This window comes from Typopeltis vanoorti, chromosome 9 (genome assembly GCF_054136105.1).
Source record: "Typopeltis vanoorti isolate ZY-2024b chromosome 9, IOZ_Tvanoo_1.0, whole genome shotgun sequence".
NCBI classification, from domain to species: Eukaryota; Metazoa; Arthropoda; class Arachnida; order Uropygi; family Thelyphonidae; genus Typopeltis; species Typopeltis vanoorti.
This window is the reverse complement of record NC_143557.1, coordinates 20,210,944-20,235,564: the sequence shown is the minus strand read 5'-3', so window position 1 is coordinate 20,235,564 and position 24,621 is coordinate 20,210,944. Positions and strand designations below refer to the sequence as shown.

At 36.5% G+C, this 24,621-nt stretch overlaps 1 protein-coding gene and 1 pseudogene across 3 annotated transcripts in view; one reads left to right on the top strand and one right to left on the bottom strand.

Annotated features, from left to right (window-relative positions):
* Positions 1-24,621, top strand: part of LOC150102912 (uncharacterized) — a 536,005-nt gene that overhangs the window by 136,825 nt on the left and 374,559 nt on the right. The gene's annotated exons all lie outside the window — the stretch shown is intronic.
* LOC150102914 (zinc finger MYM-type protein 6-like) lies at positions 232-24,428 on the bottom strand (annotated as a pseudogene).

Sequence of the window (24,621 nt, the reverse complement as noted above, 5' to 3'; positions counted from 1 at the left end):
GTATGGAGCAGCAAACGTTCAAAATGTTCATCACAGAGCTCTCGAAAAAGTATCATTGAGAACATGGGCTTTAATGTTATTCACTGCAGTAATGACAGTGTGTAGTGAGTTGTGCAAGCGATCGCTGAGGTTTTTTTGCAACCAGATGTTGGCGATGAATGACACAGCGAATGGTAAATATATTTGGTACTGCTTTTTTCAAGTAGGCGACAAACCCACTGTAGCGATCTGTCATTGATGTGCTCCATCACTTACACAATAAAGTATGTTAGTAAGTGGGAATTCCTTATCTTTGAAGAACTGCTTAACAACATGAAATATTGACTCCCCTTTAGTGTATGTATCTAGTAGCTTTCCAAATAACTCTTGAACCAAAATTTTTTCCTTTACAAAGTGCACATAAGCTAAAAGCAAAGATTCATTGCTTGGTAAAGTTGACTTGTCCAGTTGTAATGCAAAGTCTGTTGTCCTTAATGTGCAGCATAATGTTTCTCAACATTAGCAACCATTTCATCTACTCGCCTTTGCACAGAATTGTTGCTGAGAGGAATCGTCTTAATGTCGTATGGTGACTTATGTAAAACAGTACTCAAAACCTCACCAACAGCTGGCAAGATGAGTTCCTCACCAATCGTATGTGGTTTTCCAGACTTTGCGATCAACAATGAAATGTACGATGCACGCAAACCATCGCTGTTTTGTTGCAAAGCATTGCAAAACATTTTGAAATTTGTCTCAGAGAGATTGAAGGTTAAATTCTTAATTACATTGTCAGGATGTACCTTCTTCAAATGTTCAATTATTCTGGAAGGCTTCATGGCCTCATTAAAGAAGACCCTTTCACATAACAGGCACATTGGCAGCTGCTGGTTTGTTGGTGCTGGTATGCATTCATATTTTAGGTATTCAGTGCTATACTGTCTACGTTTCTTCTTTGACGTATCTGCCATTTCTATTCTGGAACATGCAGAAATAAGCTTACATACATATTTGAAAGTAATTTTTGTAAATAATAATCTTTATCTTTATATCCTCACAATATAACATAACCTATAATTTGCCAAGCTGTGACAGAACACTTACATAGCTAAAAGCTTCACATTTTTGTTCAGTAAACAAGAATATTGGAAAATACATTATAACACACTCGAAACTATTAATGTAAAAAAAAGGAATTACCAACACTTCAGAAATTACCAACAAAAAACTCGAAAAATGCCTTGGAAAACGAAAAATGTCTTGGGAACAAAAATAATAAACAGCAGCAGCAATTATTGCACATTTCAGCATTTTGCAGCACACCATCAGCGCCCCTAGGTAATCCCACCGCCCACTTTGGGAACCCCTAGTTTAAATGTACCGAATAATTAAATATTTGGGTGCCTGTGCAACCTTGTGAGATTTCTTATATCATAATGCAAGACCTTCAGTAGAAAGACCGTTAGAATTCGATTCTGGTCATCTGGAGAACGGTCTTCTACACCTTTTTTCAGTCGATTGTTGCTGATTCTGTCGATCTTTTGTGCATGCAAGTGGTTTACTTCCGGAAACTGGGATTTTTAAATCCACATATAAGAAAAATTGACCACAGAATTCGGACTACGAGTATTAGGTTTTAGAATCACGAGATGGTGGTAGTTGTCTGCCATACGCTCTCCCCGATGCCTCTAAAATAAAGTACAAGTGCATAATTATTTGGTGAGGTTTGTTTTTTAACGAAAATAAATTAAAACAGTTCATTTCAATGAGGAAGTGAATATAGTTTACTAAAAATCAGATTAATGCTTAAAGTGGATTTAAATTTATTATTTTATATTTTTCTGTAAATAGAAGAATTGGATTATATTCGTGTTTTTTGATTATACCTTGGCTGGTCCTATTAAATAATTTGATTTTATGATAAGTAAAAAGAGTAGCAGATGGTGATGAATGCATCTGTGATCTTTCTGGATTTTTTTTTTTTTTTTTTTTTTTTTTTTTTTTTTAAAGCATTTGACAAGTTGCTCAATTTCAAGTTGATATTTAAACTGATATCACACCTTAACCCCTTAACGTATCAATTAAAAATCAGAAAGCGGTCGTTTTTCTGCCAATTTGTTTGGGCGAGGGTGATTAGCCTGATCAAATTCATCATTATTTGAAAAATAATGATGAATTTGTGCAAACGAAATAGCCGATACACGCCGTTGGCAACTTTTCTCGGCTGAAAAGAAATAGGCACAAGATTGACTAGCGTCTATATTCATATGTGAAACCAAAATTCAAAATCAATTTTGGTGTAATAAACAAAAGACGTGTCACAGACGTCTTTGTATATTAAGGGGTTAACGAATTGGACTTGAACTTTCTTATCAGATATCAGAGAGTCGTGTAATTTGGCCATTAATGGATCTCTCACTGTACCGCCTTTATGAAAATGATATTGTAAATAAATTGCAGTGCGATATTCAGTTGGGCATGATGCAAAGCTAGGAAGAGTAATTAGGAATGGTATTGATATCAGTACCATTCCTAAGAATTTAAACAGTCTGCAAACGTTTTGGCAAAAAAGTGGGTTGGCCGTGTTTAGCTAAACGTAATGCTTTAAACTTTGCGATTCAAAAATGGAATGGTTGCATATTTTTTTCGTGGAACCATACTGGGGGATGTAAGGGGTCTTGGAATGATAACTGGTGAGAAGGGTTGAAGTTCAGAGGACACATTGCAAAGGTAGTGAAGACAGCCAGAGGTTAACTGCAGTAGTCACGAATAACGTTGCATTGCATGGATACGGGCATGCTCTGTTATATTAAGGTCCTGGCTTGCACAGATCTGAACGAGAAGATAAGGGATTTATACAAAGGCGACTAACAAATAAATGTGTGTGGTATGTTGGCTACGACGAGAGATTGAGAGCATATATTCAAGAGTTTGCTAGATAGAAGGAGATGGGTGATTTGATTGAGACATAAATTTGTGAGAAGTGTTTATCGGATGGTTGCCGAGCGATTTTCCAAAATATACTGTAGAACAGGGAAAAGACAAGGCGTTTATCCTGGAAGTTGCGCAAGGAGAGAGAAATAGCGTTTTTAAATGTAGAATGTTAGATACTCTGGAATGCATTTCTTGAGAAAGTAGGTAAAGAGTAGTTACGATAATATTTGTGCTGCCTTCATCGGAGCAGTTGAGTGTCTCTTGACTTAACGTGCATACTGTGATCGTAATATTACTTTTCCACTTGATCATTGAAAAACGAATTGTATGCATATTCTTACTCATTTAAAACATAGAAAACATTTTCGCAATCACTGTTATTTATCTAAAAATACTCTGAATAACATATTCAAGATATATTTTAATACAAGCAAGAATAAAATTTACGTTTCTGAAACTGACTAGTATGGTGAAAAGCTTTTTGGTTAAAACTTAGGTCTAGCACGCCGATTATTCAGCGATTGCTCACTGCAACCTTTGGCCATCATCCAAATAGCGATTAATCTGTTTAAGTATTAATTGCAGAAGACCCACCTGTGGTTCTGGCGCAGTACTTATATTACACGTAATCACAACGAACACAATAATTAGTTTATTACTAATCGTAATAGATCTTTTTAATGAATAATTCATTCCATCCTGAATACTAACGACAGCCAGCTTGGATGTTCAGAACATGGGCTACATGCTAGAGGTGATTATGTTTATTATACTAGTAGAATCATAGATAAAACTGACTTTACTAATTCGGTCAACACCATAATCTCCCATACTTTTGATATAATAATGGACCTCAGAACTCTCTCTTGAAATAGAAGCTCTTTACTGAAACTGGTATGAAATTACCTTGGCATTATAAATTTTCAAAATTTTATGTCCAGATTATTCTATCATGCTAATCCATTTCAGCTTGATATTGTTAACACTATGGGATGGAATGAATTAATTATTCCGAAATTGTTATCATCATCGTCGTGCATTTAAAGGATTTAAACATATTATGGTTTGTTTCCGGCTTCAAAAGCCATCGGCAAATCTCTTCGACCCTGTCTTCTTCTTTTCTTTTTCATGGTGGTTTATAATGAAGAACGTGTTTGGGTAGTCTTTTCATTTTTTCTTGGAACCATACTGGAGGAAGCAAGGGGTCTTGGAATGATAACTGGTTGGAAGGGTTGAAGTTCAGTGGACACATTGCAAAGGCAGTGAAGACAACTAAGAATTTAACTAGTAGTCACGAAGAACGTTGCATTGCACGTTCTTCGTGACTATATTTTCTCTGTTATTGGTTCATGGTTTAATTATTTCTTCATTTCTTTTATGATCAAATAGAGCATATTTTGTTGGTTTCCTCATAAATTTCATTTTAGCTGCTATTAATTTAGCTGATCTACAATGTTCTATTGTCCAAATTTCACTTCCATGTAGCAGAGTTGGTAAAACTTTACTCTAGTCTCCTTTTTGTACTAGGTTGGGTTTAAGCACACAATTTATTATGCATGTAATTTTTAGGTGTTTTGTAATTTTAATATTTATGACATTTTAAGTCTCGTATGAAATCATGCATTTAAATATGTAAAAGAATTAGCTTATTCTGAAATTTTTCATATTTATTAATCTTATAACTGTATCTTGACCTTTAAAAGTCCTGTGTTATGATTTTTCTGTGGAGATTATCATTCCGAAATCTTCGGCTATTTTTTTTTTTTTTTGATCGAGAATAGCTTTCTAAAGATTATCTTCAGAGTCTGTAATTGCAACTTGATCATCAGTAAAGAGGAGTGGTTTTAAATTCACATTAGAGGATAGTTTAATACATTGATTTTTTTTCCTGTTCCATTTTATTATTTCATTTAAATGAAATAATAATGAAACCGCCTGTTGGCCGAGTGGTTAGCGTATTCGCCCTCCAACTAAAAGGCTGCGGGTTCGAATCCTGCCGTGGATTGAGTGAGTGGTGGAGACAGAGAGCTGTAGAGTAGCTGCCCTCCCCTCTGAGTCTTTCGAATCCCTGGATGTGTCATGTAATAATAATAAATAAATATTAAATAGAGTTGTAGATAGAGGACACCCTTGTCTAACTCCTTGGTTTATTTTTTTAACTAAGATGATAGTTTGCAGTTCAGTCGTATCTGTATTTTATTATCTCCTATATGTGGTATTATATATGTTGTATCATATTATAATAGCTTTTGAATGCTATTTGACCTTTATATCTTTTGTAATATGTTAAATAAATGTTCCTTTTCATCTTTTCAAATGCTTTTTCAAAATAAATAAATGTTCTGTGTGTACTCAGATTATGGTCTTTTTTTTTGTTATTCATTTTAAACAGAAAGCTGGATCTGTAAAGTATTACAGAATATTATAGAATGCTTACATAATATATGTGGTATATTATGTAAGCATTGTATAATATTCTGTAATACTTTAGACAATGTAATACTTACATTGTCTAAAGTATTACAGAATATTATTATGTCTATTATGTAAGTTTTTTTTAGTTTAATATGAAACACTGTTACGTAAATTGGGGAATATGGGATTGGATTATAAATTGTTGGCATGGATAAGAGGATGGCTGACTGATAGATATCAAAAAGTCATATATGCGTGGTGGGAGTTTGAATCTGCATGATTCATGGTAACCAGTGGCGTGTCTGAAGGATTAGTCCTTGGTTCATTGTTATTCAATCTGTACATTAATGACATAGAAAAGATTGACATGTGACATACAGCTATTTGCTAATGATGCAAAGATAGGTGGGATCATCAGGAGTGCTGTTGATATGCAGTACTTGCAGAATGATTTGAAAGGCTAGAATTGTGGGCATGGGAAAATGGATGTCAGTTCATTTTCCCATGCTCATACGACATTGGATATCTAATCACACCAATTTGCATGACTTTACATTTATTAACATTGAACTGACATCCATTTATGTTAATAAATGTAAAGTTATTTACTTTGGTGTGATTAGATATCCAATGTTGTATTATATTATATTGGTGGGAGTTTTATTCTTGGAGTTTTAGTAGATAGGACGTTGAAATTCAAGGGTCATATAGCAAAAATTATAAATACAACTCAGAGAATAATGGCAATGCTGAAATGAACCTTGACATGTAAAAATAAGGAAGGAATTTTGATAAGGACTTGATAAGACTTCACTTGGACTAAAGTCGCAGGTCTGGTTTTTTCCTGGTTTCCGTGGTGATTCTGATATAGTGGAGAGAGAGTGCAAAGGATAGTGTCAAAAATGATATCAGGATTGTAGTATACAGATTATGAAGACAGATTGATAATTCGTCGGCTGCAGACACTAGCAAGCAGGAGAAAAAGCGGTGATATGATTGAGACATACAAACTTCTGAAAAGCTCATCCAGGATTTCAGTTGATGGAATTTTTCATTTTATGGAGATAGGAAGAGGGCATCCATATAAGTTGAGAATGAGTGATGTTAAGAAGTGGTTTAGAGCTAGAGTTTTCTCTCGTAGAGTAGTGCTGATTGAAATCGATTGCCGTTGGAGTTGTGTGCAAGTAGCGCGAATGGATTCAAGAGCTGGTATGATAGCTGGTGCATTAGTATAGCCTCCCTCAATGAGTTCCTTACTCCCTGGAGGTGTCTCTTAATAATAATAATGATGATGATGATAATAATAATATTGTGTTATGTGTTTTATAACAGGGATTTAGAATCTTTATACCTATATAATTTCAGGGTTTTCTTTAGTGCATTTTTTAAATAGGGATTAATAGTGCTCTTTTCCATTATTTTGGCGAATTTCCTGTTGAATAAACTTTATTTAAAAATACTTAGATAGATATAAAGATATATATAGATAATCTTTCTAAATCGTATTCCACCATATTTTTGTAATTCTGAGCTTAAGTTAACTTCCTCATACGATTTTATATATTTCTTTTAAACTAATTTTTAATTCTTCAATTGTTACATCTTTTATCATTTCGATTATCTGTTTCGAGATTTTTTTTTATATAATTATTATTAGTCCATAATTCTGAAGAAAAATTTAGAATTTCTGTTGTGTTTAGTTCACCGCTTATATTTACTTTTTCTCAAGTGAACTCTTCTAATATGAACTGACTGACATGCTTCATGATATATCATGTTATAAGTTAGAATTTTGACCTTTTTCTGACCTTTCTCTTAGCTGTGGCACTTATTCTTTTGCATTCTATTCCATTTTCTAATATTTTGCTAATTAACCATTTGTGGCATGTTTCTTTTTCTGATTATTTCTTTAATTTTACAATCCGATATTTAGATATTTTTAACGGATTTTTTTTTGTCTTAACTCTAAACCACTTCTTAACATCATTCAATCTCAACTTACATGGATGCCCTCTTCCTATCTCCATAAAATGAAAAATTCCATCAACTGAAATCCTGGATGAGCTTTTCAGAAGTGTGTATGTCTCAATCATATCACCGCTCTTTCTCCTGCTTGCTAGTGTCTGCAGCCGACGAATTATCAATCTGTCTTCATAATCTGTATACTACAATCCTGATATCATTTTTGACACTACAGTATTTGCACACTCTCTCTCTATCTCTCCACTATATCAGAATCACCACGGAAACCAGGAGACCAGACCTGCGACTTTAGTCCAAGTGAGGTCTTATCAAAATTCCTTCCTTATTTTTACATGTCAAGGTTCATTTCAGCATTGCCATTATTCTCTGAATTGTATTTATAATTTTTGCTATATGACCCTTGAATTTCAACGTCCTATCTACTAAAACTCCAAGATTCCTAGCCTCATCATTTCTTCAAGCATAATCCCACCAATATAATACGTTCATTTCCTGCTGTGTTAATATTGTTTTTATATTATACCATTATGTTTCTACCTCTTTGTGTTTTTTTCACAATTTTATCTAAACATTGGTTAATTCTTTGTTCATATAGCCATTTTGGTTCTGAATATTAATTCAGAATCAGAAAAAAAAAATAAGAGGTTACAATTAAGTAACTTTTTTTTTTAAATTTTACTGCCACCAACGAAAGGTATTTGCAAATCTATAGTACACCGTGAGATTCAAATCCATAGCCCGTTGGTTGGAGAGTGGGACGCTAACCACTCAGCGAAGCAGGCTGGCCATTTAGGTGGCTACCAAAATTAACAGTAACTAATAAATAATAATATTTTTTCACTGTGGTTGTGTATATTAGTACTGACTTATACACATGTGTATATTCGAAAACGCGTTAGCATATTAGATAACGTACAGTTGTACGTGTAATAAGCGCAGAATGATGTTTAACTGGACAGTAATATGATACTTTATAAGGGGCAACATGGTTTTGTGAAGGGCAGGTCTTGCCTTAGTAACTTACTCACTTTCTATAATAAAGTGACGGCGGAGTTGGATAAAGGAAATCCTTACTCGGTGATACTGCTGGACTTTGCAAAAGCATTTGACAGTATTCCCCACGGAACTCTGTTGCATTAATTGGAACAAATGCGTATGGATCGAAGAAACTGGTAATTTGGGTTAGAGGGTGGCTGATGGACAGATATCAAGGAGTGGTTTATGGAGGAGCTGAGTCCGAGAGAAGGCAGGTGACTAGTGGTGTACCTCAGTGCTTTGTCCTCTCTTGTGTAATTTGTACATGAATGATATTGGAAATAATTTGAAAGGAAATATCCACTTATTTGCTGATGATGCAAAATTGGGAAGAGCGATAGTCAATTCAAATAATGTAAATATCTTGCAGGATGACTTATATAGGCAGGCGGTATGGGCTAAGATAAATGGTTGTCATTTTAACGTGGCTATTAGGTGATGCTCTTCGGGAGGATGATATTGCATGCTGTGTACTATATTAATGGAACTGAAGAAGTTGACGAGGCAAGGGACTTCGGGATTATTGTGGACAGAGAACTTAAGGTTAGAGGGCATATTGTAAAAGTCACCAAAACATCACATCAAATTACATGGTTGTTGAAGAACACTGACAAGCAGGGGAAAGGGAAGTGATTGTTCCACTTTATAAGGCATTAATAAGACCGCATTTCGACTATTGCGCACAGATCTGGTCACCTGGATTTCTTGCTGATGAAGAACTGGTGAAGAGGATCCAGAGGCGAAGATGGTCTGCGGAATGTTTCCTACGAGGAAAGATGGAAAGTCTGTGGGCTCCAAAAATTAGCTGATAGACGTAGATAGATGATAAATTATTAAAGGGGTTTTATAGGATTGATACTGATGACTTTTTTCTTTGAACAGTGCAGGAAGGGAGAGAATGAGGGGTCATTCCTGGAGATTGTGTAAGAGTGTGGTTAACAAGGGTGCTAGGACTAGATTTTTTTGTTTGGGGATTGGTGAATGTGACGAATGCATTACCAGAGATGGTTGTGAATGCTTCGTCTGTTAATGAATTAGGAGGAGTACGATAGGTATTCTGTTAATAGTGATTAGTGTGTCATTGTAGATTGTCCCGCGATGACCATGTATACACCGTTATAATAATAATAATTGTCATTGCTTTCAGAAAGAAAACTTTTTTAGTCGACTGATTTTTTCCATAGATATTTAATTCAGACTGCTTGCGGAGACAAAGGGATAAAATGTGTCGAAATTATGTATTACAGTAGTTCTACTTTATTTAATATGAAATTTAATAAAATTTTCGATGTTCGCAAGATATCTCTGATTAAAATTTGATTTCAATTTCGATATTTGGTTTCAATATGATTTTTATTAGCAAAATCGATTCTAGTTAACTGCTTACTGCTGCACTGGTTTCACGGAATACAAGGGCGTGTTCTTATGTTTCTGTTAATAATTATCATATGATTTCATTTGCAGAATTACGCAAAAGAAAAGTATATATCTAGGCTTTTGACAACTTTTGATACACTCAGGCATGCGCCGAAGCCGGTTCGCGAGAATTGGTAGGTCGAATTTGTGAGGTTCGTCGAACTGGTACTTAAATTTTATGATTGCGCACTGAATCGACCAAAAAAAAAAAATATGTATTGCTCAGTTTTTATATCGCTCTTGACTTGTATTTCTCTGTATCACCCAAACTTCCGTCTTCAAAATTAGTTTTTATCTGATATTGTCAACCTTCTTAAGTTTGTTATAAATGCAGGATAGTTTACTTGAAATGACAAACTTGATGGAACTGCCATGAGCTTCTCGTTATCTACAACTATAGTTAATCTTCCTTTTGAATATTTCGAAGAAAAAATATCCGCAAAAAATCGGAAATCCTATCTGTATGTTGACGTTCTTGTCACCCGGAAGGGCAAAAAAATAAATAAAATAAAATAAAAATAAAATAAATAAATCCCAGACTCAAATTCAACAAAACAACAACAACAAAAAAAAAAAAAAAAACTGCTTTATCATCACTTCCATATGCAGGTATACCCGGTCATAAGTCACGTTAGGTTCCAGACCACCGTTGTATAGAGAATTTCATAGAATAGAGAATTCCCCCCCCCCCACACACACACCCCGAGTTCCGGGCTGGTAAGACAAAAAACGTGACATAAAAACGTTTCAAATTTCGGCTTATCTTTTTATATATATATAGAGAGAGAAAATACGACATTATATGTTGTCTTTAGTTATTTCTTCCGTAATTCACTGAAACAGGTGATTGTGACGATATGCTGAAAAACATACTAAATGTTAAAAATAATAATAAAGATGTAATAATTTTAGTTTAATCCTTTATCCAAGTGTGTGCAAACAAAGTTTGCGTGTGAAGGTATCTTCAGGACTGGGGTAAAGTGGTACAACACCGGGAGACTCCTTGCAAAGGTGGAGCAAGCTACCAACACTCCTATCTCAGTATCTCCCATAATGCAAAACACACCTCCTTGCAGATATGTATAATGTTATGCATTAAGGGAAGGGCCACTACACAGACTAGTTTCGACCTTTATTGAGGTCTCTTCAGTGGGAGCCAGGCCCAAGTGGAGATACCAAAGCAGAAGCATTAGCAAGGTCATCTCCTCCTATAGGAGCTGCCAAACGGTGTGCCACCTTTTTATTAAATTACTCTGGATTTAGAGAAAGATGTTAAAAGTTTATTTTTCACTTGGTTAGACTATAATAAATTTAGTTTAATCCTTTATCCAAGTGTGAGCAAACAAAGTTTGCGCCTGAAAGTATCTTCAGGACTGGGGTAAAGTGGTACCCAGACTAGTTTCGACCTTTATTGAGGTCTCTTCAGTGGGAGCCAGGCCCAAGTGGAGATACCAAAGCAGAAGCATTAGCAAGGTCATCTCCTCCTATAGGAGCTGCCAAACGGTGTGCCACCTTTTTATTAAATTACTCTGGATTTAGAGAAAGATGTTAAAAGTTTATTTTTCACTTGGTTAGACTATAATAAATTTAGTTTAATCCTTTATCCAAGTGTGAGCAAACAAAGTTTGCGCCTGAAAGTATCTTCAGGACTGGGGTAAAGTGGTACAACTCTGGGCGACTCCTTGCAAAGGTGGAGCAAGCTACCAACTCTCCTATCTCAGTATCTCCCATAATGCAAAACACATCTCCTTGCAGATATGTATAATGTTATGCATACATGAACTTTCAATAATAAAGACGATCATGCGATTTTTCCAGTTAAAGTATTTCTTTCTTCCTTATTATTGATCTGAGGAGAAACTAGTAATTTGGAAGAAAATAAGTGTTTAGATCATCCCGCATAATAAAATTAAGCATCATTGGGAGAATCCAGGATACTAGTATTGGCATTTGGATCCGAGATGAGATATTGATCATCTCGGATTTCGTTATCGTTACCACTTCCATCCGGGGACCATTGCAGGCTACCATCATTCCCCGAAATATTTGTTTGAAGACATGCGTGTTCACTTGGCCAGTTTACCTGTCTTGAGGGATGAAAAACCAGAGTTTCCGGGCGGGAACCTTCCAGCGCCCAATGAGACCGGCTAATTCACCTGTAGTCGAAATCACCTTGTAAAGGTTTCTCACGTCAAAGACGAGAATCGAATCCAGGTCTTTCTGACCAAAGGACTCCATCTGTACCGACTGAGCTACGGATGCTCAATAGCATAATTAAAATCATAGTTTCATGAAACAGTAACACTACTTAAGGAAAGTAAAATAATAATAATAAAATTCCTGAATGTATTCCCTCAAGGGATATACAGGATAATGTGACAATATTACAATGATTAGGTTTACATGATTACTAATCTATTAATTTTTCTCCAAACTAGTCTCTCTCCTCTCAGCGCTTCAATATTGCCATATCTTATATATCCGTCTTCTGAGCACTTCTGACTACATCAGTTTATCTAAATCTTGGTCGTCCTCTGGATCTTGTTCTTGCCGGTGACTATATCAACTTAGATTAGTTTCGTTCTCACATTCTTGAATGCGGATTTGTCGAGTTCATTCCTAACATCTTTGTTTTTAATGATTCTGAAACTGATGCCATCTGTTCACTCCCCTAATATTTCTCAGAATACACACACTTTCTCTCTCACACGCACACAAACTCTCACCATACAAACATAACTTTCATATTCCAAGATATCAATAAGAGTAACATCCCATGAGTTCGCTCAGGTTACTGCATATTAATTGCTGTATGGATCACTAATGACATCGAAAGTAATCGCATTAATGAAGTGGAAGAAAGTCATACCATGGGTTATCATCCTTTGCTCCTAAAGGAAAACTGAAGACCCTTCTCGAGATAGTCAGCGAGCCAAGATAGATTGCAATGGAACAAAGGTGTAAGCACCACAGTACGTAATCCTCTACCTATCTTCGCATGGGTGATGGTCCTATTAGTAGCCCATGATATATCCACCAGCCAATAAGCATTATATTGTGGGACAAGAGGAAATTATCGAGTAGTGAATAAACGTCGTCAGGAGTCAAGGTATTGTGTGGGCACCCCTCAGAAGAAAGGCGAAGTCTCTGTGATACTAGGCATTGCTAGGTGGTAGATGAGTCCCATCACCTGCTAATACAACCACTTTGTTTAGTGAAAGATTGAAGCGACCACAAACCATGTTACGATTCTAGCAAAGACTGCTTTTTTTTTTTTCTTCATCCACCGTGCAATATAAGTAACGTCATGGAGAAATCCAGTAGTTCTTCTTTTCGAAGGTAAAAATTGAATCAAATGGTACATTTTATCAGCTTTCAGGCTTGCCAGCGAACTCCATTGCAAAGTGCAGCAAAGAAGAAACAGATTTCATGCAGATAAAAGGAAACTTCATAAAGCCTTCCAGACTAACTTCACAAGTATGTGGTCTTACCATCCTCAGTGATGTTCATTTCCATCTCCAAACTGCAAAACGACATTACTTATTCCGAAAGAAACACAGAATTCAGTATATTTACCTCGGTTTACCCAGTCACCCCGACGCTTTCCTCAAAGGTGATATTTGTGCACACACTGATTCTGATAAGTCGGAGTGTTTCCAACTTAGAATCTCTTTTTTGATCTACGAGTATATTGGTTTTAAAATATATCTTTCCCCATTTTGTCATATTTATGTGTTCCTCTGTTGTTCTTCTAATGCAGCCATCCATTCTGAAATTTGATTTTCTTTCTTTAAATGTTATCCCCCCCCCCTGTTCGACTTTCATAATAGTGAAGTTATTTCTCTTAAGATACAAATTCCAGTTTTTTAGAATTTATCAACAGAAATTATAAAACGTTTTACAATTTCTAACTGTACAGATAAATTCCAGTTGATATATATATACATATAGAGGGTGGCCCATAAGTCATGGAACATTCCGAAAGGGCCCGTCTTTGTGAAGCAGAAAATGGAAGGCATTTACATGATATGATTTTTCATAACTAATAAAATCTGGTGATGTTAAAAACTTATGAAGTTGCTTCAAAAAGACGGGTCCTTTCTACAGAATGTTCCATGACTTATGGGCCACCCTGTTATATACATATTTTTATATCAGTTACTTTTGTCCTAAAGCTTTTAAAAAAAAATCATCCTTGAAGATTTAACGTGTGCTACTCCAACCGGCTTTCCTTTTACAATTGAACTGACCAGCAGGTAGAGATGCAGAGTTTTCCCTATTACTAGTCATTGCTCTCAAATTGTTTACTTGACTAACAGAACCCTAACAACTTCCCAAGCACTTAATTTCTTCCTCACTACTCACCTAAATATACATGTGAATATTGTTTGTCGGCTAGGCAGCGCTGTTAGCATTGATTTCTGCCCCCACGGAGCAACACAGAGCGACTTCCCCCCCTATGCCTAATTTAAAAATAACAAGTGATTATTGTAATGTACGCTGTTTAGAAAGAAGTCAACAAACACCCCTCATGGGCAAGGTGTCGTGTGTTTGTAGCCAGTATAAATTGGAGGAATATGAATATGAAAACTAGTCAACCTAATTAATCAAATACTAGCAGACGGATGGATACAAGAATCTCTCAATGAATTCAAAATTAATTCTTTAAGATTAAAAATGGCCTACTTCAGGGGTCAGTTCTTGCCCAGTTGCTCTTTAACTTATATATTAGTGATGTCCCAGAAACATAATGGAGATTCATGTATGCTGACGATATTGCCATTGCAACTCAACATTCCAAAAAGCTGAGAACATATTAACTGAAGATCTGGCTGTACTTGATAAATACTTTAGACGATGGCGATTACAACCTAACCTGAACAAAACTGAAGTAGCATCCTTTCATTTAAGTAATATCCAGGCCAACTATATCCCAAAAGTTACTTAAGAAATAAACAGGTGAAATTTAACAATCACCCAAAACACCTAGGAGTTACCTTAGACAGAAGTTCGACATTTAATCATCTAGAAAATATTGCTGGAAAATTAAAAACTCCTAATAATATAATGCATAAACTTGCTGGTACTTCTTGGGATGCTGATGCCAACACACTGTCTTTGGTCTATTTTACAGCAGATTTTTGTGTTCCTGTGTGGCCGAACAGCGCACACGCTTCTTTAGTCGATATCCTGCTGAATCAAACTATGAGAATAATCTTTGGAGCTCTAAGATCCTGGCTACTGGCTCCCAACTCTCAGTAATATAGCCCCCCCCTCGCTTCGCAGGACCCAACCCTTAAGCAAATTATGGACAAAAAATAATTGGAAACAGTTCCTTGCCTATCCACCAAGACATTTCCTTCCATGCCTCACAAAGACTGAAATCCAGGTGCCCTATCGGGAGGAGTGCAATACAAATGAACGACCTATTCAAGTCATGGGGAGAGTATTGGCTTCAATGTACCTCCAATCATCAAATTCCTATTTCAAATCCAACATCTCGTCTGGACGTCTTCGATCTCCCCAGACATGTATGGATCACTTTAAACGGATCAGAACAGGACATGGGAGATGTTAGCATCTCTTGCATGAATGGAACTGGTCCGATACTTCAAACTGTGAATGCGGAAGTAGGATCCAGACGATCAATCACATTGTGCTTGAGTGCCCTATCTACTCGTTCTCAGGTACTAAAGAGGACTTTTTTAAACTGACCCCAGAATCCCTGTGGATCTGGATTTAAGGATTAAGCTCTGACTCGTGATTCTTAATTTTGATGTTTAATCATTTCAACCTGTTGTACCCCTTTTAATATGATTTTTACAATTGTTTTAATGCTGTTTTATGTAATATGTATGTAATATCCTGAGACCTATACATCATACGCTAAATAAATAACTGACTATTTCGTTTTTATAGCCCAAAGCATTCTCCATTGAACTTCAAGATTGCTTTACTTATCCAGAATGTCTGAAATCCAAACGTTACTAACTCATCCTTCAACCTTTTCAAGCCATCGCACTTTCTGTTTATTTAACGTTACTCTCTGCTACTCGCCTTGTACTTAATCATACTGTACACTCTAGATAAATTCCAAGCTTCTCACCATCTCTGTATTGTAGCTACACGTCATGTACTATTTTTCGTTTATGCTACGTGTATCCGTAGAACGTGAGACATTTGCCATTCCATAAACACAGCATGCAGTGTAGTTTTAAGTACAGTGCTGTTGAATGGTAGATGGACAAGAGAAAATGTACTGTAGTTGATAGTGCTGCATTTGCTGCAGTTCTATGCGTTGTGTGAAGACCGGTCGATCATTGCACGTCATGGTAGATTTTTCCTCCGATGCATGAGTGTTACTGACCGATAAACCTGACCATAGTTTTGCTGATGATCGCCATTCTTCCTGCTTATTTGACATCCAACCTTTAGGAACTTCTACAACCGCTTAACTGCAAAAGTATTATTCTACGATGGAATGATTATAACATGGTCACTCTCAGTGCTACAAAACAAAGTCCTGTCTGTTTTGCGTGAAAAAAATAGGATCTTAATTTCCTTTGCCCTTGATGATACATACATCACCAGACAGGATCAAACTCTTGTCTTGGACTGATATCTACCTCTAATTCTTTCTGGCACAAACAACACTTCGATAATTCTCAAGTTCAAAAAAACTTGGCATCCTTTTCTACTACTAGCCCTGTACTAATTTCCAACATTGGAATACTGTTCTTCTCACGTTTGAGGCTGTTATTTAAAATTAAGGCTGAAGCAGCTAAGGTTGTGAGGCTGGTGTATTATGTTTGTTAATTGTTTGTGTTCTTCTGGACGGTTTTTTTTTTTCTTTTGCCGACAGAAAACCCGAGTGACCAACATTTCACCTCTTTATGAGCTCGATTAACCCAACGTCAGTAGAAAAGTCTTTATGAATATTCTTTTCGTGTCGTAGACAGGATTTCTAGCATAGGTCCTTCCAATCATTAGCCATGTTGGCGGTATGTGTAGGACCTGTCTGAAAATTCTTGAAGCTGTGCAGAGGAGGGTGTACGGATGGCAAGTGATCCATTGCCCACTAACTTCAACTACTCTCACAGATGGTCGATTTCAGCTTTATATCTTCCTGCATACTTCCTTCCGACTTGGTATTCATTATTCCTGTTTTCAACCAAGCTTGTTAATAGATATAACAACAGCCGCACAGCATCCTTTTCGCAGTTCGGTTTCATGCGCACTGAGCTTGCCTCACCCTAATCCCGTTTCTTTCTACTTGCCTTTATTCTGTGGAACGGCCTTCACAAAACGTCCCTAACAGCTACCTCAGAAATATTTTCCCCTTTGTTTCTCGGTAGCCACGTAAAGTGTCATCCCCCCCCACCTCCTGGCCTGCCAATTTGCTGAGTTGGGAGCTAAATTTTTACTAATTGTGTAACATGAAATTGTTGCTTAAATTTTTATTATTTTTTATTACTTGTAGTCTTTATCCCACCTTCCATTCTCTCCCCAGCTATCTGTCCTTTTAATAGTGATTATATATGAAATTCGTCATTCAGTAAGCTTCCTAACAGTCAATATAAAAATTTTGATAAAATATGAGATGCATACTCTGCGATTATGGAGGAACAAAAAAAAGTTAAGGCTGAATATATGCAACTTCGAAAAATTAAATTCTTCTTTCATCCATATTTTTCTAAGCATGCGCATGCAAAACTATGTGGAGAACAATGATCTTCACATCAAGTTGCATCGAACAGTTCCCCCCCCCCCCCCCCCAGTTTCACATAACACGAAAAGTGGTGTTTTGTGTATAATGTCATGTTATGATCAGAAAACCCATTTCGTCTTTTATTGAGGCGGACAATTAAAAAAACTTTTCCATATGGTTTTAAAAACTGTTAATATAACTCTGTTAGTGCTCTTAGAATCTGATGAGTGATCTGTAAAGATCTCCATTTTGCTATACCCAGATCTTTCTGGCTCTGCTGCCAGAGAGATCTGGGTAGAGCCACTGTTGCACCTTGGTTCTCTTCAGTAATAGGCTTGGACATACTCTTCCCATGGCAGACACTCCCCAGTAGCTTTCCGTAGGTCTGATCAGTGAGAGCTGTAGTGATGGCAGAAATCACTTGTTTCCTACAAGTAACAAAGTGGTGTATGACGGATGTTCTACTGTATTTTCGATTTGGGGCAGTTGTTGCAGTCCTTTTCTCTCAGTTGGAAAATACACTGTTGAAATAAGTATTTCAGTATAATCGACATCCTACTCTCAATAGCATGTAGGTGCCTCCTTTAGCTCGATTATTTCCCACAATTTTAGCCACATTATTCATTTTTTGTGTAACGAGAATCAGTCTGGTCCGTACTCAACGTTTCTCATGGTCCCGGATTACATCAGGACTGTGCAGACAAGTCAAAATTTTCACACATCATTGTCTTCAGACCGCGTATCCGTACCACTCACATTGGGACATGGTGTAAATCCTCCATAGTTCATTCGTTATCAGCAGTACCCTTTAGCTAGAAAAGCTTTGATTCAAATGGGATGCAGGATTATCCCTCTCTCTCTCTCTTTTTTTTTTAAAGATTATTATTATTATTATATGGGTATTTCCATGGAGTCAGAAGACTCATCATGGGAGACCCAAACTATCAAAACAATATCTAGCATACCTCTTCTTGAACTCATTTACAGACGAAGCACTCACAACTGAGTCAGGCAATGCATCCCATTCATTCACCACTCCAAGCAAAAAATCTAGCTTTCACACCCTTATTTCCTTACACATTTCCTTAATTTCCAGGGATAACCTCTTGTTCTTCCATCGCTATTATACAGCTGAAATATTTCCCTTGCATCAATCTTATAAAAACCTTTAAAAACATTTAAATGTTTCTATCATCTCCTCTTCTCCGCTTATCAACAAACCTCTGTAATTCACAAGCTCTCAATCTATCAATGTAGGGAGCATTTTTTACACCACTCACCAACTTAGTCACTTTCCTCTCAGCCCTCTCCAATTCCTCATCTCCAAGGAATTCTATGCTCAAGTCCAGGCGACCAGACTTGAGCACAGTAATCCAAATGTGGACATATCAACGCCTTATAAAGAGGAATAATAACCTCTTTATCTCTGGATGTTAGTGTGTTCTTCAATAACCAAGTAATCCTGTGTGCTATCTTGGACACTTTAACAATGTGTCCTCTGAACTTCAACTCCCTATGCACTAATACTCCCAAGTTCCTAGCCTCATCAATCTCTTGGAGTACCATTCCATCAGTGTGGTACACAGCTGGTAATCTTTTAACCCCAAAATGCATAACTTTACTCTTTTCCACATTGAACTGACATCCATAACCTTTTGCCCATTTTGCCAGCTTATTTAAATCATCCTACAAACTCCATCGGCTTGATTTCTTATTGTGCTTCCCAACTTTGCATCGTCAGCAAACAACTGAACATCTCCCTTCAAGTCATTTCCTTCAATATCATTTATGTACAAATTAAACAATAACGGCCCAAGCACAGATCCTGAGGCACACCACTGGTCACCTGCTTCATCCTGGACTCTGCTCCTTCATACACTACTTTCTGGTATCTCTCCCTGATTCTCCTATCCATATCACCAGTTTAGCATTCATTCCCATCTGCTCCAATTTGCGCAATAGTATTCTATGGGGTATCCTGTCAAAAGCCTTTTGCAAAATCCTGAAGTATCACTGTGTAGCCATTCCCCTTGTCCAACTCAGATGTCACTCTATTATAAAAAGTTAATAAATTGCTAAGGCAGGACCGACCTTTAACAAAACCATGTTGGCCCTTATATTATATTATTATACGTTTTTCTTTTTATTTTTTAATCAGAAGGCGAGATAGTCTCATGGAAGTGTTTATACTTTCCACCCTTTTTCCCTTCATTTTTATTTATTTTTTTAATTCTTGTAAACTGGCAAACCAGCCAAAAGAAGACGTGCAATTAACAGACGTAATACACTGACTTCACAGTTGCCTTAGCGTAATTCTAAAGAACAAGACAGCATGCGTTGTCGTGTTGAAACATTAGCCTGTTCTGTAAAACTCTCAAGATGTTGGAAGCATTACGTCATCACCAAAAACTTCAGACATAAGGCGTTCACTCCGTTTTCTAATTGACTCATTTCAGCTAAGTCGTCAAGCCAGCAATATTGTTGCATAATAATCGACTGCCCATCTATTCCAAACATATCCCGGAGATACCGGCGTAAAAAACGAAAGTGGTGTATAAAAGAAATATATAATGGGAATCAATAAGATACAATCCTGGCTACAACTCTCCCGAATTAATTACCTTTCCGTCCATTTTATCCCAAGAAATTAAATAAAAAACTTTGGATTTGTCTTCTTTCAGTCACTTATTGTAATGTAAATAAAAATCATAGTTGTGATACTTTTTATTTAATTATTCATATGGAGTTTCCTCCCTCGTCCCTATTGGGGCGAGTTGATCCCCCTCAAAGGGGGGGAAGTAAGTATTTATGGCTGTAAATCCGTGTGTGTTCACTGGGCCGGTTTACCTGCTTGCGGGATGAAAAACCCCAGATAAACTGGGGGGAGAAAAAACCTGCTGGCCACGCCCAAGACCGGCTAACTTGGCTATGGCCGAGGAAGATCCTTAAGCTTCTCACGTCTGCGACGGGATCGAACCCCAGGACACTCCTTCCCCAGGCATATGGTTGTGAAGCGCAACGCCATTAGGCTAACCGCGCAGACGTTGTGATACTGACTCATTCACACTTGTAGCCCAATAAGAATTGGTAGAACACAGGCGTAGCAACCTGCTCAATAGACTGAATTACTCAGAGAAAGAAACGTTGGAAAGTTTTCTCACTGCTTGATACGTGAGAAATTTTCCGTTTTTATTATTCTTAGAAAAACTTTTTTTCATTTAAAAAAAAAAGATTTAAATATCACTTTTTAAAAAATTCTGCAATGGTAACGTCAAGTAAAGGACATAGACTTTGATGGAAGAACAGTTAAGGAAAATTAGATGAACGATTATTATTTTATGGAGCACAGTGGAAGAAAACCTTGTCTAATATTCAAATAATCAGTATCTGTTTTAAAAGAGTACAGTAATACTCCACATTACGACGCTTCTCTTTAATCGTCATAAATGACGATCTACTCATACGTCTCTCTCTCTCTTCAGTTATGACCATTTGTCCATTTATACGATGCTGCATTCGCTCATACGGCGCGTTGAGCGACATGAAGTTCTCGCGAATCAACTAATGCGCAGTTTCGTGGACTAAAAGTTTACAACATCGTTGCTCGCAGCATGTCTCTATCTCTCTGTGTGTTTTAGCAGTTCACTGTGAATTATAAATTGCTTATAACTATTATTTTATTTTATTGTTGTTAGTAATGGCAGATCAAATTCCAAGTAATGGTGCCGTTCCTTCCAATGAAAAGAAGACGTGTAAACATATTCATACTACTTACAATGTACTTACTTACTGTAACCAACAGCAGTTACAAAGATAAAGCTCTTGTGAAGTGAAAAGTGCTACTCTAATTATCACTACGGTTATTCGTAAACATGACAATCTTATTGTAGAAATGGAAAAACTTTTAATGGGGGAGTTTGATAAACAAACTAGTCGGCGTGTTCCTTAATATAAGCTATTCAGAATAAATTTTTTGTTTGCGTATCTGACGTAAATTAATACTTTATTTGCTTCAATTAATTACTTTATTTAGGTCATTTACGTACATTTAAAAGCCTCCATAGCGCAATTGGAAGAACGACGTTATATTGCGCCCTTTGATTGGAAAAGGCCCGAGTTCGATTCTCGTCGTGATGGGAGAAATCTTTGTGGGTTTTTCGATTGAAGGTGAGTTAGCCGATCTCATACGTAGGTAGCAGGGCTTTCTCTACCCCCCCCCCCCCCGGAAACGCGGTTTTTTCATCCCACATACGGACTAATTGCCCATCAGAACACACGAAATTTACAGACAGAAACTTAAGTGCCTGTTAAAGCCACTGATGAATGAATAAATGAATGATTTTTTTTTAAATGGTTGCTGCACTTTATATGTGATTTTTAAAAACAGCCGGGCAAAAACCTTAATTTTCTCTCATTGCATAGTCTGTATTTGTTGAGTTGAACACACAGGGCTTCTGTCAGTGTTTTCAACAAAAGTGCAAATGTTGTAAATCTTGTTGCATAATGTCATAAGGTAACAAGATGAATTATCAAATAAATATTGTTGCTTAAAGAACTTTTTTTTTCTAATTTTTCCTGAGTGACAATCTTTGATGCAGGCAGTGGGAGTTAGTAGTATAATCAAGTTAGCAAAACTGTGGTGGTACAAATCCTAACTGCACACACACACACGCACAAAAAGAAGTTTTTCTGAGCTAACTCCATAACTTAGAAAACTGATAGAACTTGTACTATTTCAGATGGTAATATCCTTTAGAAAAAGAGGTTTAGAAAAAGTGTTGACAACAATTGTCTGCTTACTTTCTCTCTCCCATATTCTTCAGAATCACTGGCAGCCATGAACTTAGTTATCAGTGATCAGTGACCGCAAAGGAAAAGATTGGCTGTGTACTGATTTCCCCAATTAGAGTTAAAATCATTCTGCTTACTCCCTTTGTGAAAAATGTGGTATTATAGGATTTACGTATTATTTTTATAACAGATTCCAGCTATTCTTTATTACTTTATATACCATCAGATATGGGAGCCACTTCATTACTACTACTACTCCTTGGCATTACAGTCCATTTAGGACCTGGGCCTGTCTCAGGATAGCCTTCCATTCTTCATGATTCTGTGCCTTGCTCCTCCAGTTCTTTACTCTCATTTTCTTTAAATCATCCTCCACATCATCAAGCCATCTCCTTTTTGGTCGTCCTCTGGGCCTAGATCCACCTGGTCCAGACATGAAGACCTTTTTTTCGGCTCTATTATTCCCCATTCGCTGAACATATCCTAGCCCTCTCAGTCTTCTCACCTTTATTTCAGTAATAATATCCACTTCATTGAATTTCTCCATTATTTCTTTGTTATTCCTCACTCTCCAAAGTCCATTCTCATTAATTGGGCCAAAGATCTTTCTTAATACCTTTCGTTCCCAAATTTGTAATCGGTTTTGATCTCTCTGAATCATTGTCCATGTTTCGCAGCCGTACAAAAGCACAGGTTTGAGGATTACTTTATATAGCTGGATTTTACTTTTTATTGAAATCAGATTAGATTTTAATAATGGCTGAATACTATAATAAGTTCTATTTGCAGCAGCTATTCTATAGGTAATTTCAACTGACATATCATTACTTTCTGTTATTACTGAACCCAAATATTTGAACTGCTGGACTCGTTCAAAGATTTCTTCATCTACTGTGAAACTTTGGCTGTTTCCCAATTTTTGTTTATCTCTGGCAACAATTAAGTATTTTGTTTTAGTTTCGTTTGTTTGTAGTCCCATTTTCCTTACCTCCTCTCTCATTTGTCTATAACCTTCTCTAAGGCTGCTCTCAGTCCTTGCGATACAGTCCACATCATCCGCAAAAGCCAAAAGCTGTAGACTTCTATTCATAATAGTTCCACCTCTGTTTATAATTACATTTCGTATTACCTTTTCAAGGCATAGGTTGAAAAGCATTGTTGATAGTTGATCTCCTTGTCGTAATCCTTTGGTAATCCTGAACTCAGGTGTGAGTTCGCCCTGTATTTGCACTCTACCCATGGTATTTCTGAGTGTCATTTTAACTAATCTTATCAGTTTAGGTGGAATTTGGAATTCCTTCATGACTTTAAATAGCTTATCTCTATTGATGTTATCATAGGCTTGTTTAAAGTCCACAAACACATGGTGCAGATTGATATTGAACTCGTAGCATTTCTCCATTATTGTTCATACTGTAAAGATCTGGTCTGTTGTTGATCTATCATACCTAAAGCCACATTGGTAGTCACCCAGTGTTTTTTCTATAAAGGGTTCCAATCTAGTTGCCAGTACCCTTGCAAATATTTTGTAAATTACTGCTAACAGTGATATTCCTCTATAATTTTGGCACAGAGACTTGTCATTTTTCTTATGCATAGGAACGATAATAGCAGTGTCCCATTCAGTAGGCATAGATTCAGTTTCCCATACCTCTGACAAACACTTATGTATTTTGATTAATAGTGATTGCCCACTGTATTTTAATAGCTCGAGTGGTATTCCATCTTTACCAGGTGCTTTATTATTTTTCATTCTCTTTAGGGCTAATTCCACCTCGTTTAATTCTGGTGCTTCCTCTTTCTCAGCTTTTCCCATACTTGCCAGGGGTTCGTTAAACTCGTCTTCTTCTGGAACGTTATTTTCCAAGCTTGTTTTGTCCTGAAGGAGATCTTCAAAATATTTTGCCCACCTTTTCAAAATGTCCTCCTTTCCACTGAGCAAGTTTCCCTCATGGTCTCTGCAGAAAGTTGTTCTGGGTTGAAATCCCCCTTTAATTTCCTTTATCTTATTATACATTTTCTTAATTTGTCCTGTATTCTTCAAAATCTCAATTTCATTTAGCCTTGCCTTTTCCCATTCACGTTTCTTTCTTCTACACATCTTTTTGGCTTGTTTTCGTTTTTCTCTATATTCATTCTCATTTGTTCGAGTTTTTTCTCCAAGCATCTTTAGACGAGCTGTATTTCTGTCTTCAACACATTTTCTACATTCCAAATCATACCATTCATTTCTTTTATCATTATTTCTGAATCCCAGGATTTCTTCAGCCACTTTAGTAATTTTATTCTTGATCCCTTCTCATTTTTTATCTGTTGTCATATTATTTATATGTTCATCCTTATTTTCTTCATTTATTTCT